The sequence below is a fragment of the Protobothrops mucrosquamatus genome, unplaced genomic scaffold (assembly GCF_001527695.2).
Source record: "Protobothrops mucrosquamatus isolate PMUCROS unplaced genomic scaffold, P.Mucros_1.0 scaffold672, whole genome shotgun sequence".
NCBI classification, from domain to species: Eukaryota; Metazoa; Chordata; class Lepidosauria; order Squamata; family Viperidae; genus Protobothrops; species Protobothrops mucrosquamatus.
In genome coordinates this window covers 675,773-693,842 of record NW_015386960.1, presented here as the reverse complement: position 1 = coordinate 693,842, position 18,070 = coordinate 675,773, and positions in this window count along the sequence as shown.

Below are 18,070 nucleotides of genomic sequence, written 5' to 3'. Positions count from 1 at the left end.
CAAAATCCGAAGTCATTGTTAAACTGTGCCTTGTGATTGCTTAACAATGGCAGGGGAAATGAAGTTGTAAACCTATGATGGTCATGTGATCTCTCATATGACAACCTTGTCATTTAATGATGGGATTGCTGGTCCCAACAGTGTTTATTAAGTGAGGATTTCTTGTAGTTTCAACTATGTTGGATATTTATGTTAAAAGGTTTAACCCAAAAGACAGAGGTGGTGGGTGTAGAACAATTTCTATTCAGAAATCTTCCACAGAGAGGTCATGCATAACATGAGATAGTGCTCCTGCCCCTAATTCAATTTATCTATTTTTATTCATTTATTCAGAAAATTTATATAACCATAAAAATAAAATTTATATAACTAGGGAGAAACTTCCTGACAGTTAGAACAATTAACCAGTGGAACAACCTGCCTCCAGAAGCGGTGAATGCTCCAACACCGGAAGTTTTTAAGAAGAGACTGGACAGCCATTTGTCCGAAATGGTATAGGGGTTTCCTGCCTGAGCAGGGGGTTGGACTAGATGACCTCCAAGGTCCCTTCCAACTTTATTATTATTATTATTATTATTATTATTATTATTATTATTATTATTATTATTATTATTATTATTATTATTATTATTATTATTATTATTATTATTATTATTATTATTATTATTATTATTATCCCACTCAGTGGCAGGATTCAAATATGTGAACAACTGGTTCTCTGTGTGGATGCCACTTCCGGAAATCCATTCTGGGCTTGGGCAACAAAAAGTTAGCTACCGGTTCTGCTGAAGTGGTGTGAACTGGCTGAATTCCACCACTGATCCCACTTATAAGTATTTTGAGCAGTGAAAAATATGTGCAGTATCAATATAAAAACCGAGAAACTAAAATAATAAAATACAGGGGGAAAAAAATAACCAAGCTACCGCATAACAATTCCATAATTGTTCACAGTTTCATTTTATGGAGATCTGAAAAAAAGGCACTTCCAATAGAAAACACAAGAAATCTAATTCTGCATATTTAGTATAAGATGCAATTGACTGTTTTGCTGAATTCCTGTACATCTATGAGCAGAGTATTTCTAACAAAAAAAAAGGCAATTTCCTAAATTATTCCTTAGTTATATCAGAAAGTATAGAATATACTTTGCAGCCTAAACAGCTCTTTTGGGGGAAAAAGTATAATATCTTGGAGTCCTAGTGGACCTTGAATAAGTGATCTTAGAGTCCTTGTAGACAATCGCTAAAATATGAGCCAACAGTGTGAGGCAGCCAAGAAAAGCCAATACAATAGGCTGCATTAATAGAGGGATAGAATCAAGATCACGTACAGTTCTACTACTGCTTTACAAAGCCTTAGTAAGATACACTTGGAATACTGCATCCAGTTCTGGTCACCACAATATAAAAAGATGTTGAGATTCTGTAAAGAATGCAGAGAAGAGCAACAAGAATGATTAGGGGGCTGGAGGCTAAAACATACAAAGAACAGTTACAGGGATTGAGCATGTCTAGTCTAATGAAAAGAAGGATTAGGGGAGACACGATAACACTGTTCTAATATTTGAGGGGCTCCTATAAAGATGAGGGAGTCAAACTATTTTCCAAAGCATCAAAAAGCAAGATAAGAAACAATGGATGGAAACTAACCAAGGAGAGAAGCGACCTAGAACTAAGAAGAAATTTCCTAATGGTGAGAGCAATCAACCAATGGAATAGTTTGCCTTCAGAAGATGTGGGTGTTCCATTACTGGAGGCTTTAAAAAAGAGACAGGAGAAGCATTTATCTTAAATGGCTCAAGCAAGGGGTTGGATTAGAAGACCTCCAAAGTCCCTTCCAATTCTATTATTTATTCTATGTTCTATTCCAGAGGCCCCCAACCTTTTGGGCACCAGAGACCGGTTCCGTGGAGAGAGATTTTTCTGCGGATGAGAGGGGGCATGGTTTTGTGTGTTGCTTGCATCATACGGATGGAGCTTTGCTTATTTGGGCAGACCAGTTGCTGGCATTCCGTGGCCAGGTACCAGTCCACGGCCCTGGAGTTGGGGACCCCTGTTCTATTCTATCTATATACATTTTAATATGAGTGTGAGCATATTATATTTGAATTTATCATGAACTGGAAGTGGAATGTCATAGGCTCGTCTCTCTGTCCCAATCCCAAAGATGGAAACCAAACCACAGTAACACTGAATATTTTTAGGAGGAATTTATTCAGTTTATGGAGTAGCTCTTCAAGTCCCTGCCCTAGGTCCTGAAGCAGTGCTCAATAATGATCACTGAGGCTATTCTGCTGCAGTTTGGGTAACATGAACCAGACTCACTGAAACAACACTATAATATCACACTGACTATTTCAATGATTCTTTGTAATAATTTATCTTAGCTGGTGGGGATTAGCAGAGAAGCCTCTGTACTACTGTCCCTTCCATTTGTATAGCAACCAATGCACCTTTGTTTTTGCCATCTATTATGCTCTCAGAGCACAAAGTCATTGGTTTTTCTCCCCTCTCCCTTTCCTGGAAAGACCTTTCATTTGTTTGCAAACAAAACATTTGCATGAAATCCTTGGCCTATGATTTGCCTGTGTTGTCATCACAACCATGTTTGCTAACATGAGAGGGAACAAATAGCAGGGAGAGAAGAAGTCAAGAGTTCATCAGCCAACTGACAGATTGGGGCGTGCCCATGGCTTTCACTATTGTTGATCAACAAAGTAACGTATAATAACATGACAGCCTTTGTGCCCATGTGGCAAATGAAGATGTAGAGTAAACAGTCATTACTCTGCTTAAGCAAAGGGGAGGGGAAAGAGAAGGAACAGTCACACAGCGCTGGGGGGGGGCATTCTTCTGAAATTATTATTTTGAGTTATCTCAAATAAAGGGCTTAAGAGCCTCCTTAGATTTCATTTATGGACCTGAGATTTGTCATCTCCTGTCTTCCTTTTTATTAGATGGGTCAGCTTTACTTTTTCTCATGGGTCTTTCTGTGTTACTGATTGAGAAAAGTGCAGTTAAAGAGAAGGAAAGGCCTACCCAACTGGACTAAGTTAAGTACAGTTGGTAGCTATTCTCCAGAGAAGACTGTGCTGTATTAGCCAGTCCCCATAATCTCTAATCCAATCTTCTCCCTATTTTTCCACCAGCCATCTATCAAACAAGCTACCACAGAAACTTAATCCAAATGTGTAATGGGTACCATTTGAAACACCATTATTTGACAAAGCAAACATTTGGTGGCTGGCAGAACATTTCAACTGGCTTTCATTGTGGTAAAAACTGGACCACAGCAAGGTCCAGTTAAGTTCTCTTTCAAGTTGGGCTTGAGTCCTGAGGACTTCCTGGGTGTAGATGTGAAGTTTTCTTGGTACTAATGTGAATGTGGTATCCCATTGCTTTCTTTTGGCACCCAGGTAAGATTTGTGGATTTGCTTATGTGCTGAATCCAGGAAAATCTCTGTTTTCCTTTTCATTTAAAGATTTTGCTTCCTGCCTGATGGCTAATAACTTCAGGCCACACTTCTGAGACTTTTCTGGGAGCCTAGATTTGAATAAGAAAGTGAAATGCAATGCAAGAGCTTATAGAAAGGGTATTATTTTTGCAAGAAGATTATATTTGAAAAAACATAACATAAAATGGAACATTTTCAAGGAGTTAATATGTTCTACAAATCAAACTGATTGATTGCATTCACTCATCAGTTAAACAATTTTGAAAGTGCCAGATCCATATTCTCCTGCCATAATAACTCATCATATTTGCTTCCGTCTCGTAATCATATTTTATTTTCTTTACCAGAATTCCACAAGTAATTGCTAGTGGCATATAGACTATATCACAGATGTTGGAACAAAGGAGAAAAAAAAAACCTAAGTACACTGAGCATACATTTGTCATTTATACCCAACAAAGGTTGGCAGCTGTTCTCTCAGTGCAGCTGCTTAAAGGTCTTGCCGTCCTTTTCTGGTATAATGATGGTCGGTTGAGACATAGGAAGGCAACAATGCTCTTGTTAATTATTCCATTCCACTTATTGGTGCTTGCCATTCAGCATCTCAATCAGAAGCTATGTGACGTTAACTGAAGGAAGCTATTTTAACTAAGTGGACAGCAGCTGAAGGAATGCTCTTAAGTCCTAATTTGCTGAAAATACTTTAGGATATACCTCAGACGAATGAGACAAGATTATAAGTGTGCAACTGTTTTTAGAAAGGTCACACACTATTTACAGAAGCACCCCTTGATACAAATAGAGACTGGTATTTTGAGAAGTAGGGGTTAGCCCACTTTTTTTTCTCTTTCTTTCTTTCTTTCTTTCTTTCTTTCTTTCTTTCTTTCTTTCTTTCTTTCTTTCTTCTTTCTTTCTTTCTTTCTTTTCTTACTTTTTTTCCTTCCCCTTCCCTTCCCTTCCTGTGCTGATACTTGCCCTTTAATTAAAAAATAGAATTATGGGGGGGGGGGGGGAAGTACCATAATGTGCTTTTTCCAGGAAAACCATACATGTTGTAACTGGGCATGGCATCTTTTCTCCACCTGTGTGTTCTTGAGATGGTTTGAACACTCTGTTGCAAGTAGAGAAAAGGTAGAAGATTATGCCAGCAATGGGAAGAAGAAGAAAAATGGCATATGAAAAGGACCGCCAGAAGAAGCGAGATAATGCCAGTAAGAAAATGGAACTGAAGAAAATTGAGGAAAGCAATGGCAGAAATCAACAGTAAAATAAAGGGAAAATCATGAGAAAGACAAAAAGACATAAGCAGTAATAATAATAATAATAATAATAATAATAATAATAATAATAATAATAATNATGATGATGATGATGATGATGATGATGATGATGATGATGATGATGATGATGATGATGATGATGATGATAAAGTTGGAAGGGACCTTGGAGGTCATCTAGTCCAATCCCCTGCTCAGGCAGGAAACCCTATACCATTTCGGACAAATGGCTGTCCAGTTTCTTCTTAAAAACTTCCAGTGTTGGCGCATTTACCACTTCTGGAGGCAGGTTGTTCCACTGGTTAATTGTTCTAACTGTCAGGAAGTTTCTCCTTAGTTCTAGGTTGCTTCTCTTTTTGGTTAGTTTCCACCCATTGCTCCTTGTCCTGCCTTCAGGCGCTTTGGAAAATAGCTTGACTCCCTCTTCTTTGTGGCAGCCCCTGAGATATTGGAACACTGCTATCATGTCCCCCCTCGTCCTTCTCTTCATTAAACTAGACATACCCAATTCCAGCAACCATTCCTTATATATTTTAGCCTCCAGTCCCCTAATCATCTTTGTTGCTCTTCTCTGTACTCTTTCTAGAGTCTCAGCATCTTTTTTACATCGTGGTGACCAAAACTGGATGCAGTATTCCAAGTGTGGCCTTACTAAGGCATTGTAAAGTGGTATTAATACTTCACGTGATCTTGATTCTATCCCTCTGTTAATGAAGCCCAGCACTGTGTTGGCTTTTTTGGCAGCTGCAGTAATGGAAAGTGATTTTATAGAGGAAATCGCTGATCTTATGAGTAAGAAAGGATGTGTGGGAAGTTTAGGGTTGGAAGAAAACTTCAGACCTGACTGAAGCTCTGACTTCAAAATTTTAGTTTTCTGATTGGTACTTTGAAAAGCAGTGGTGGGGAAAAGAAATAAAAGTGATTTATCTATTACTATTTTGCTGCACATTTCATTTCTACAGAATCTGGAGTTCAGGACAATTGTCATATGCTTGGATTGTGAAGAGGAACAATTTACCTATGTGTTTGGGGGAAAGTGAAAAACTACTTTCTTCCAGTACATTATTTATTTTAACAAATATTTCTGGGGTTGGGTTTCAGTCTATACTTTAAAGTTTAAAAAGCTAAATTATCTGTGTTTTCCCAAGAGGACCTAATTTATTATATTTATCTGTAGATCTCAACCAATTTCATTGACAGGTCAAGAGGTCAAGTTACATATTCTGGGGCTTATGTAAGTATGATATCTTTAAAGGGATTGAAACATTTTTCCATTATTGCTAGCATAGTGGTGGAAGAGATGTTTGTGACATCCGCCTCCTTTTTTTTTTAACTATAGTACAATAATTAAGAACTAAGGTTTATTTCAAGAATGAGGTACCTGTGCTTCTCTCCCTGAAATGTTGATGAATTATAATTCCCAGCATCTTTCAATATTACTCATGGTCACTGGGGAAGCTGTGAAATTTAATTCAGCAATTAATCTACATATTTTTCCTATATATGGAAGAATTTGTTGTTGTTAGTTGCGAAGTTGTGTCCAACCCATTGTGACCCCATGGACAACGTTCCTCCAGACCTTCCTATCCTCTATCATCTTCTGGAGTCCATTTAAGCTCATGCCTACTGCTTCAGTGACTCCATCCAGCCACCTCATTCTCTGTCTTCCCCAGTAGCATATTGGACACCTTCCGACCTGAGGGGCTCATCTTCCAGCGTCATATCTTTTTAGCTTTTGGCACTGTCCATGGTGTTTTCATGGCAAAGATACTGGAGTGGGTTGCCATTTCCTTCTCCAGTGGATTACATTTTGTCAGAACTCTCTGCTATGACCTGTCCGTCTTGGGTGGCCCTGCATGGCATAGCTCATAGCTTCATTGAGTTACACAAGCCCCTTCACCACGACAAGACAGTAATCCATGAAGGAGATGGAAGAATTAGTAAAATAAAAAAAGGCCAGATTGCCATTTTTTCCTTTTAAACAACTTTTGTTGTTCGTGGTATGCAATGCTTTGATCCATTGAAGTCACATTAGTGTAATTCAGGCCAATCAGAATTCTACTTCATCTGATGACTGTCTGTAATGAGAAACTCTATCATCTCAGGCTAATATGGATTGACCCTATTACCTGCGGGAAATATGAACATACAGCTAGATTAAGAAAGAACCCATTAGGCTACAGGTGAGACATAATTAGCTTGCTTACTGTCTTGGAAAGCAAATGGGGAAGGATCAGAGAAGAAGAGCTTTCTAAATGGTTTTCAGTCTCAGAGGAAACTTTCAGTGATCCCTTTGTTTATGAGATCATAGCAGTGAAGCTTGTGATCCTAAGGCACTTATTGAAATCCTGTGATGCTAAGATACTTAAATGGAGACAAATTGCACTGAAGAGACAGAAGTAGGGGCAAAGCATTAGACATTTTATCACTTGGCCCAGAAACCGCTTAACTATTGGAGGTTTTCTAGGATCTCAGGAAAAAAATCTTTTTTATCCTCTGATCCTTCTCAATTGGATTTGAGCCAAAAATATCTTCTGTGTGCAAAGCATGACCCTTTGCCTTTCATAACCCATTAATCCACCCATCCAGTTGATAAGAATGTAACTTGGCTTGTACAGTATATCTAAGCATGTAGATTTTTTTAAAAAAAAGTGACTCTCTTTAATAACATTTTTCTAACAGCATTAGCAATATGATAAATGTTTAGGAATTTCTACTTGGGTTGTGAAGGCCGAAAACCAAATTTGAACTTGCCATTGCTTTTCTTGTAGGAAAGCCAAATTAGGTGTAATCAGGAAGATTTACAAATGGATTTATCTCTTTTTTTTAGAACCAGTTGTAGATTTTATTAGGGCTGGATAATTTTGGAAAGAAGGAATTTAGACTCCTCCTGTCTTCTATTTCTTTGAAATGTCTCCATTTTAAACTTGTTCCTATCTTCTTTGGACCTGTAAACCCCTCCTTTAGTAAAGCTACTATCAAATTGTAGAAAAATTGTAGTAAAATTACTTAAAATCAAGAAGCATCCATCAATGATTTGTTTTGATGCAAAAAAGATAGCACTGTATATCGGATTAGGCCTCTTTCATTCTTATCAAGTACAAACTTAGTATACCAAACTTTAGCAAGGGATACATTTGCTGGCGTGGAGGTATAGCTCCAATAAAGGCTATTGCCTGAAACACATGAGGAATTTTAATAATATGGTTTGCCATCCCTTATTTTCAGCTCTCTTGTTGTTGTTGTTGTTAGTTGTGAAGTCGTGTCCGACCCATCGCGACCCCATGGACAACGTTCCTCCAGGCCTTCCTTTCCTCTACCATCTTCTGGAGTCCATTTAAGCTCACGCCTACTGCTTCAGTGACTCCATCCAGCCACCTCATTCTCTGTCATCCCCTTCTTCTATTGCCCTCAATCTTTCCCAGCATTAGGCTCTTCTCCAGTGAGTCCTTCCTTCTCATTAGATGGCCAAAGTACTTGAGTTTCAACTTCAGGATATGGCCTTTTAAAGAGCAGCCGGGGTTGATCTCTTCTAGGACTGACCGGTTTGAATGCCTTGCAGTCCAAGGGACTCGCAGGAGTCTTCTCCAGCACCATAGTTCAAAGGCCTCAATTCTTTTGTCTTTCTTATGGTCCAACTTTCACAGTCATACATTGCAACTGGGAAAACCATGGCCTTGACTATACGCACTTTTGTTGGCAGGGTGATGTCTCTGGTTTTTAGTATGCTGTCTAGATTTGCCATAGATAAGAGAAAATTTGGTGTATGGGTTCAATTCAGTGCTGGTTTTGATCAAGATGTTCTGTTGCTTGATACAAATAATGTTTATGCTTTTCCTGCTTTCATGTTCAAAAGTTGATTGGAACAATGATAGAACAAAGTCCACCATCACATCAGAAGACAGAAAGTTATGGCAGATAGTGTAAAGCAGAACTCATAGACACATCTCTGTCCATCAACACCTGTATTCCTATTATCTTGTTGTGGCTGATGCTCTCTGCACTGGGGAATGATACTGAATCATTTGAGGTCATTTGAGATCTTCCCACCAAATGTATAAATATTTCTAATAGTTTTATTAATAATTTTTAGTTTAAATTTAAAAAATTCTTCTAAAGTTTTGGGAATTTTGAAAATGTTTGATTTTTTTATTTTTAGATGAACTTCTAGAACTTTTAAAATTTTGAAAAAAATCTTTAAAATTTTTTTTTAATTCTGAAGTTTTGAAATGATTTAGAATTTTTAAATTTTTGGTTTTTTAATTTTTGGAAAAATCTTTTATATTTTTGAACTTTTTGAAAAAAATGAATTTTTTAATGTTTATATGAACTAGTCAGGTAAACAAATATATCCATGGAAAAAGAGACTGATGCTGTTGTGATTTGCAAAATATGTTCCATGTATGTTCTCATGCCCACAGAAGGTCAAATTACACATGTACCAAATGTAAACTAAATGAATTATTTGAAGAAAAAGTAAAAGGCCATCTATATTAAAACTGAAGGGGAGGGATACAACACCACCTATCTCCTGTTTACAACATAGTCCTTTCAGGTTCCACATCCATTTGCAAATTGATTCAGATGACCCTGAGGACACATATAAACCGGAAGGGATCTCAATGGCTCTCAGAGATCTAATGACTGATTTTCAAAGTACTGACAAACAGATGACTGCAAGGACTATAAATCCTTCCATATCCCACCATTCAGTCAGAACTAAAGATGCTTCTTGGATGAGAAAGGAAACATCTTCAAGAGAAAAAAATAAGAAAGTTCAGTTGCCTTTTGAAAAATCACCTTTGGGACAACCGTGACCTGGATGACTGAGAATCTCCATAGACAGAACTAGAGGGTCAATTATATTTTACTAACAGAGCTGAAATTATTGAGAGGGTTGAAGTTTCAGGAACTTTGGGGGAAAGTGACCTTGTCATATTGGAATTCAATATAATGCAGACACAAGCAATGGAACAAAATCAAATTAGTGTCTTAGACTTTTAAAAAAGCTGATTTCAACAAAGTTAGAGAGAGCTTGGGAAAGATTCCATGGATGAAAATCTTAAAAGGGAAAACAACTTAAGAAGCTTGCAAAACTCTGAAAACTGTGATTATAAAAGCCCAGTCCACCACAATACAACTGAAAAAGAAAAATAAGAAATCTAAGAAGAAACAGTTGCATAAAGCACTCTCTAATTAGCTAAAAGACAAAAAGGATAAGTATAAGAAATGGAAAGAGGGACACATAACTAAGCATATAACTCGAATCTGCAAAGGTGAAGTGAGAAAAGCTAAGGGTCAGAATGAGTTGCAACAAATGTCAAAAATAATAACAGGCAGCAGGAAGAAAGCAGAGCTGCTTAATTCCTTCTTTGCATTTGTCTTCACCTCCCCCACCCCAAAATAGCCCAATCTACAAAATAGAACCATAAAAGACAAACTAGGAATACAAATTAAAATAGGCAACAAAATGGTAAGAGAACACCTGTCCACCTTAGGCGACTTCGCCAGGACCAGATATATTACATCACATAGTTTTGAAGGAGCTGACAGAAGGAGTTTTGAAGGAGCTCAGAACCATTGAACCATATCTTTCAAAGATCCTGGAGCACTGGAGAACTGGAAAAGAACTGATGTGTTGCTATCTTCAAAAAAAAAAAGGGGGGGGAATGGATTCAGGAAACTGTAGACCAATCAGCCTGGCATCAATATCTGGGAAGATCCTGGAAAACATAATCAAGCAACAGATCTGTAAATACCTGAAAGCAAGCAAACAGAAGCCAACATGGGTTTGTCAAAAACAGATCATGACAAACAAGCCTTATTTCATTATTTGACAAAGTGACTAAATTACTGAATCAGTGGGTATAGTATACTTGGATTTCAGTACATTTGACAAAGTAGACCACAATCTATTTCTTAGTAAGTTAGAAAAATGTGGGATAGACAGAATTACCACCAGATGATTTATAACTGGCTGACAAACCACACTAAATGTGTACTCCTTAATGGAACTACATCTACATGGAGGGAAGTAAGCAGTGGGGTACCCACTCCAAGGTTCTGTCTTAGGCCCAGTATTCTTCAATAGCTTCATAAATGATTTAGACAAGGGAATAGATGGGGAACTCATCAAATTTGCAGATGACATCAAGCTGGCAGGAATAGCCAACACCCCAAAAGATAGGCTCAAGATCCATAAGGAACTTGATAGACTTGAAAAGTGGACCTTATCTAACAAAAAGAAATTCAGTGATGAGAAAAGTAAGGTTTTACACTTAGGAAAGAAAAAAAAGCAAATATACATGTATAGAATATGTAGAACTTGGCTCAACAGTAGTAACTGTGAGAGGGATCTTGGAGTCCTAGTGAACAATAACTTAAATATTATCCAGCAGTGTGCTGCAACCACCAAAAAAGCCAATGCAATCCTAGATTACATTAACAGAGGGGTAGAATCAAGATCATGTGAAGTGTTAGTACTGCTTTATAATGCCTTGATAAGACCACACTTGGAATACGGCATCCAGTTTTGATTGCCACAAAATAAAAAAGATGTTGAGACTCTGGAAAAAGTGCAGAGAAGAGCAACAAAGATGTCACAGGGCAGGAGGTTAAATATATGAAAAATATATGCAGGAGTTGGGTATGACTAGTCTAGTGAAAAGAAGGACTAGGGGTGACATGATAACAGTGTTCCAATATTTGAGGAGCCACCACAAAGAAGAGGGGTCAACGTATTTTCCAAAGCATCAGAAGGAAAGACAAGAAGCAATGCATGGAAACTAAATGAGAGAAGCAACTTAGAACTAAGGAGAAATTTCTTAACAGCCAGAACAATTAACCAGTGGATTGGCTTCCCTTCAGAAGTTTGAGTGCTCCATCACTAGAGGTTTTTAAGAAGAGATTGGATAGCCATTTGTCCAGAATAGTATAAGATCTCCTGCTTGTGTAGGGGGTTGGACAAGAACAGACATGTCAAACTCGCAACATCATGTGATGTCACGCAATGTATTGGGATGGTTTTGCCATTGCCGACAATGGGGTGGGCGCGGCTTCCATGTGACGCGTCCAGCCCACAGGCCGGCAGTTTGACACCTCTGGACTAGAAGATCTCCAAAGTGCCTTCCAATCTGTTTTTCTGTCAATAGCCAAGTGGATTCTGATACTGGTTCACTCTTGTCTGTTTCTTCATTCATTTATAGTTGCTTCATGCAGAGGTTTACAGGGGTAGTGAAAAATTTACTAACTTAATTTCTGGACATTGATTGTTGTAAAAAGCATGAAAAGTCAATTTAACATATTTTTATGTTCTGAGATGATATCTTATTACCTCGGTTTGTTCTACTGTCTTCACCTTTTGCAAACAGCATTTCTGAATGGCAATCTTTGTCAGATGAAATTTTCCTTGTCCCTTAACCCTCTTGGCAACCTGGGAACATAATTATCCAATCAAAGAAAGTTGATTGAAATTTAGCCGTGTAAATTTATTGACATTCTATTGCAATTTGTTGCTCTTTTTCCTAGTCTGGAGACAGTGCTGAATTATTTATTTGTAATCAGCACTTGTTTGACATAGAATTGGCATACCACTTTATCTAAATGAACAAAGGATAGATTGATGGGGAAATGCATTTACATAATGAACATTTAATCCATTCCTTTGAGAAATGCTTTAGCATTACTTTATCTAAAAATTGCAAGCAAATGCTGTAGTCACACTTTCCTTCTTGCATTTGATAGTTAGGCAACATTCTGTGTCATTTTAGTATGAAGCAAAATGCCAATTTTAAAGTATAAAATTCTTCACATTTTCTTAAATCCCTTTTTCATAGGCATCACAAATCTCAGTTTTGACATATTTTGATATAAACTAGCAGTATTTGCACTTGATTGAAATCTTTGTCTCGGTCATTTACTTGTAGCTTTGAGCAAGTCAAAGCCTCTCAGCCACTATCTGTAAAATATTTATATATTCACTCATTTGTAAGATTTATATCCTACTTTTCTTTCAGGAATTCAAGGCAATCTATATATAGTGTTCTCTCCTCCAATGTTTTTCCTCAGCAAGATAGGCTGGAGTGAGATATGTTTAGCCTAAATTCATGTCGTGAAAATCCATAAGCTTTTTAATTTAACTATTTTATCCTTGTTTTAACTGTTTTATTATAATATTTATATATAGCTTTTATGATTTTATATCTATTTATGCACCACCCAGTCACCCTATGAGAGATGAGAGCTGTCTAAATATGACAAATATTTAAATAAATAAACAGAAGGACAAAAAAAGCAGTGATTTCCATATAAACATACAAACTTGGAAAGATTTCCTAGGATTTGGGTAGGAATACAGTATAGTCTCAAATAGTGATGAAGATAACAAACAGGAAATTTGTTTATCTGGTTACTCTGTTGATTAGGTGCCAAGGCTGTTGAACAAATCCTGGTTTAGAAAAGACCTTTAAAACATGGTTCTTCCTTATTAAACCACACATGCACGGGGCATCCATTTAAATAAAAACCACCTTCTTATACAATATTGTCTTCTCTAAAGAAGGACACAATATAATTCCAAATATTTCAGGTTTCCTGGACTGTGTGGATTATCCTTGTTTCTTTTTCAACAACAAGCCAGCTTTAATTCTCACATATAATGACTAATTTGGGATAAACCAAAGCAATTCAAAGTGAGATAGAAACTAATAAAGAGAGCCAGTTTCGTTTAATGGTTAAGTCATCAGGCTGGAAATCAGGAAACTGTGAGTTCAAGTCCCACCTTGACCATGAGGGCCAGCTAAGTGATCTTGGACGAGTCTTCTCTCTCTCAGCCCAACCCACTTCACAGTGTTGTTGTGGGGGAAATAGCAGAAGGAAGGTATGTTAGATATGTTTGGCACTTTGAGTTTTTTAGTAAAAAAAATAATAATAAAGGTGGGATACAAATTAAATAAAAAATAAAAAAATAGCATTGAATGATGATGATGATGATGATGATGATGATGATGATGATGATGATGATGATGATGATGATGATTTTTCTGCTGTTGTGCTGGAAATAATGATTCTGTATCTTCACACATAGAAGTTTGCCTAATTTGCAGTCAACACAACTTCAGTATTGTCCACAATGGATGGCAGTTGTTCTCCAGATTCTTAAGAAGCATTGCTTCTGAATCCTTCCAGAAACTCTCTGGTTATACTACATTAGGACTTGCAGTAAGGAAAGAAAGTGTTGTACAAGTGGGTCACAAATCACTCTTTCCAGAAATGTGTTTTGTTGTACAGAGAAGTAATCACAACAGTTTTGACTGGCAGTCTGAAGTGTTAAGCAAAAACAAGTTTATTACCTGATCTGTTCTTTTTTATACCTGTGTGATTGTGGTTTGATTAAAGTCATGCATTCCCTGCTCCCAGCTTTAAGTTAGGGAAGTATTTTTGAACTCAGAACTCTCCAATTCCTGTTCTCTACCCATTACATTATGCTGACTCTCTTATTAAATCTGTGCAAAACACGGTTGCCCAGAGCTGCCGCTGAACATGTGTAAATCCCGCCCTCCCTTATTCTTCCTTTTGCCAAATTCAGTGAGAATCTAAGCTATTTATGCATTAATATGTTTGCAGAGGAGGGGGTAGGGAAAATGGGCTGCCCAACACTATGTGAAGAAAACAAGCCATTATAATTTATGTTCTCATGAGCTACTGTCTCATTTCTCAAATAATCATACAGAACCTCTTCACAAGATTACTGTAATTTAAAGACTACTGGGCACTTTCTGTCTGGGATCTCCCACTCAGTTAATATTTGGGGATGTCTTTAGACGCCTGCCTTCAAAACACTCCGAATAGCATAGCTTAGCAGTGAGCCAAAGAGCTCAAAGTGAAAATCTCACCTTGGCTCTGAAACCTCTGGATGAAGAGTTTGAATCATTCTACTCACAAACCTTTATGGCTGTTGTCAAAACACCTAAAATGCTAACTACTTGGACCTGTTAGGGAAGAATGTAAATTTATTCATCTGTATTTTACTTTTTATTCTTTCTTCTTGTTTGCTTTTTATGTTTGCTTATAAACCTTTCTTAGTGCCTAATCAAAATATCCTCCCTCCCCCCCCCCAAAAAAAAAAAGAAAGGAAAAAAAGACAGTTATTTATTTTGTTCTTCTGGACTGACATGCTGCTCCAATTTATGGTAGCAAAATCCCAAATGATTGCGAACTACTCGAGTGGACCTATGGAAAGCAACAAAGAACCAATACTGGATGGAACCAGCGGAGGAGCTGGCACCTGGGTTGGGCAAAAACTGGGAAGTATGGAAACATTGAATAAATTGCGCATGTACAACAGGATCCAGAACTCTGAACAAATGGGGTTTTCCGGTGGCTTCTGCCCTTTGCGATTGTGGTGACATGCAGACAACAACATATATGTCTATCTGCCCTTTGTGTACTGATCACTTTACACTTGAGGACCTCATGGCAGTGTGACAGAATGCAATTAATGTTGATAGTTTCTGGGCAAGATCTGCTTAACTTGTACATATTTTAATCTTGTGTTTTAAATTTTATATATAGTGTTCCTTATTTTCATTGTGATGCTTCTGACACGAGTAAACAAAATTGCTAACTACAAAGCAGATCCTAAATACATTAATGATATACACAGTCCATTTTCCCTTAAACTTTTAGAGCAGAGAGTTATGAATGTTATATTATGATATGTTTATGTGAATTTTATATTATTTCTAATCCTTGCTCTTGGAGGTGGGGGAATATTCTATATTTTTACACAGCTTCTATTCCCTGTAGTGTTTGCAATTGTAGTGTAAAGGAAGGTGGGTGGTATATACAATTCAAATAGCTTCTATGAACACTCTTCTAGTAAGCCCTGAATGCCAGACCTGGATAGCCCCTAAAGCAGTGGTTTTCAACCTTTTTAATGCCATGACCCCTGACCGGTCGTAAGTCGAGGACTAAACCGGTCGTAAGTCGAGGACTAAACTGGTCGTACATCGAGGACTAAACCGGTCGTAAGTCGAGGACTACCCAACCGGTCATAAGTCGAGGACTTTCCCTGCCCGGGAGCGCCGCGCATGCACGGTTCCGCCCCCTGCGCCGGCCGAGGCGTAGCTGGCAAGCGGCAGAGATGGAGCAGGCTGACCACCAGCTGGCCCAGCTCAAGGGAGGTAAGGCACCCACCGGAAAAGGGGGAAAAAATGGCGGACAGCCTTGCTTGGCGACCCCCGTGAAATGGTCGATCGACCCCAAATGGGGTCGTGACCCATAGGTTGAGAACCGCTGCCCTAAAGCTAATGCATTATATATTGTCACCCAAAGTTCTATGAGCTGGTAGAGATCTTAAACCCTGTAGAATGGAAGCCCCCAAACTCTTCAGCTCATTTACCCCTTCATGATGTTTCAGATTGTTCATTGACCCCCAAGCATTTATTATATGAAAATGATTTGTACAACGCAAGATATATTCTAAAATTAAAGAAATACACACACACACACACACACACACACACACACATGAACACACCAAAGAGAGACAATGGAGATTATGTAAAACTCTTTATGAAGAAAAAAACAGGCTTTAATTCAGAAATGAGTCTTTAACTGATAAGTCTCAGAGCATGTTCCTCCTGCCAGATTTAACAGAATTGGTAGAGACCACTAGAGATATGTGGTCCATTAAATATTCTGGCCCCATTATTAAATTTTAATCACAATTCTCCTGATTTATTTTCTATAAGAAAAAAGGGAATGGGCAAATACCCAAAATAAAGAAATCAATCCAATTTAGCCATTCATTTGAATTTTTACTGAACTAAGCCTTTTTCTGAATTTCTTCATAGTCTTAATGAAAATCTAGAAGAAACTTTTTTTTTCTCCTTTTCCTTCAGGCTTGTTAAGATTACAGTGACTGAATTCTTAATGAATATGGCCAAGACAACACTGGATAACACTCTATAAACTGTAGTCTCAATGAATCTGGAAGACTGGAGGAATGGGAAGGTTAGTTTCAAGCCCCATGTTTAAACCAATTGCACATTTCAACTGATTTTATTTCAGTTAATTCTGCAATCTGTTCTTTTCAGCACTAATTCACTAACATAACATACTGGTTGCATGGGAGAGCAAAAGCAGCATCTGAAAGCTGTTACCTCACCAACATATCTATAACACTTTCAATGGTGCACTTAAATTTAAATCTAGCAGATCTAGGTTGCAAAAATCCAACTGACCAAAAACCTCAAAAACCTGCAGAACACTTAGTCTTTATTCCCATCTAGTGATCATCTGGTTTTTTTCAGAGTACATCTAGTAGCCCCAGTTATAGCCCAAAGAGCCAGGATTGGCCCCTATTCAATCACACAAGAATTTTAAATAACTTTACAATTTAGGACATTACAATTGTGTTACCTGTGGTATAGGATACCATAGCCCAATGTTGAGAGGGTGCCATCTTTTTATTCTGTTTTTAAATTCAGTTAAATGGCAGAACACGTAAACTCATGGGAAAACTAGTACAAGTACAAAGATTATAGTGTACGTCTTGATCACTTTTAAAAATGCATACCAACATTTAGCTTTTACTGGCTTTCTACATTCTAAATGTGAAGTGGCCCTGGTGGATTTATCTCTCTCTGCTACAGCAGAGTCACATGTCTTTCTGAATGTTTATGCTGTTCCTCAATTAGTATCCTGCTATAATGTTCCCACACTTTGTCTGCCTAAAACAAAGATCTTGCAGCTCAATTGTGGGTTTAGTTTTGCTTAGAAGGAGGGAAGAGGCTTTTCCTGTGGTGGGAAATCTGTCTTTCTATTGGTACTTGAATTTGCCCTATTCTATTAGAAATTAAAGTGCAGAGGCTATTATGCAGTCTCACAGCAACAAGTCATAATTTGTAATAGTCATCAATTCATTGAGGATGCAGTGGTCAGCTCCTAGAGAAATCTTAGCATTTTGAGGAACCTGCCAAAGTGGACAATCACAAAGAGTTTAAAGAGGATTTTAAGCATCTGGAAAAAGAATGATTGTGTGAAAAGACATTTTCCTCCCTGCATCCTTTTCCCTTTATGAGGAAACATGCTTTTCCTTATTTCTTTTGCTGTTATATACACACAGAAAACTTCTGCCTTCACTTTCTCACATACAGATAATGATCATGCACCTTCCCACGTAGCCAGATAAATTCATTCACCACTAATGTTCTTCCATCTCTCAGATTGCTGGAGAAGAAAACTTTAATCTGGACCTCTTTGGGATTGTCAGAGAGGCAAGATTAAAATAGTCACCACCCCTGTGTTGCCAAATAATGTTGCCAATGTTTAT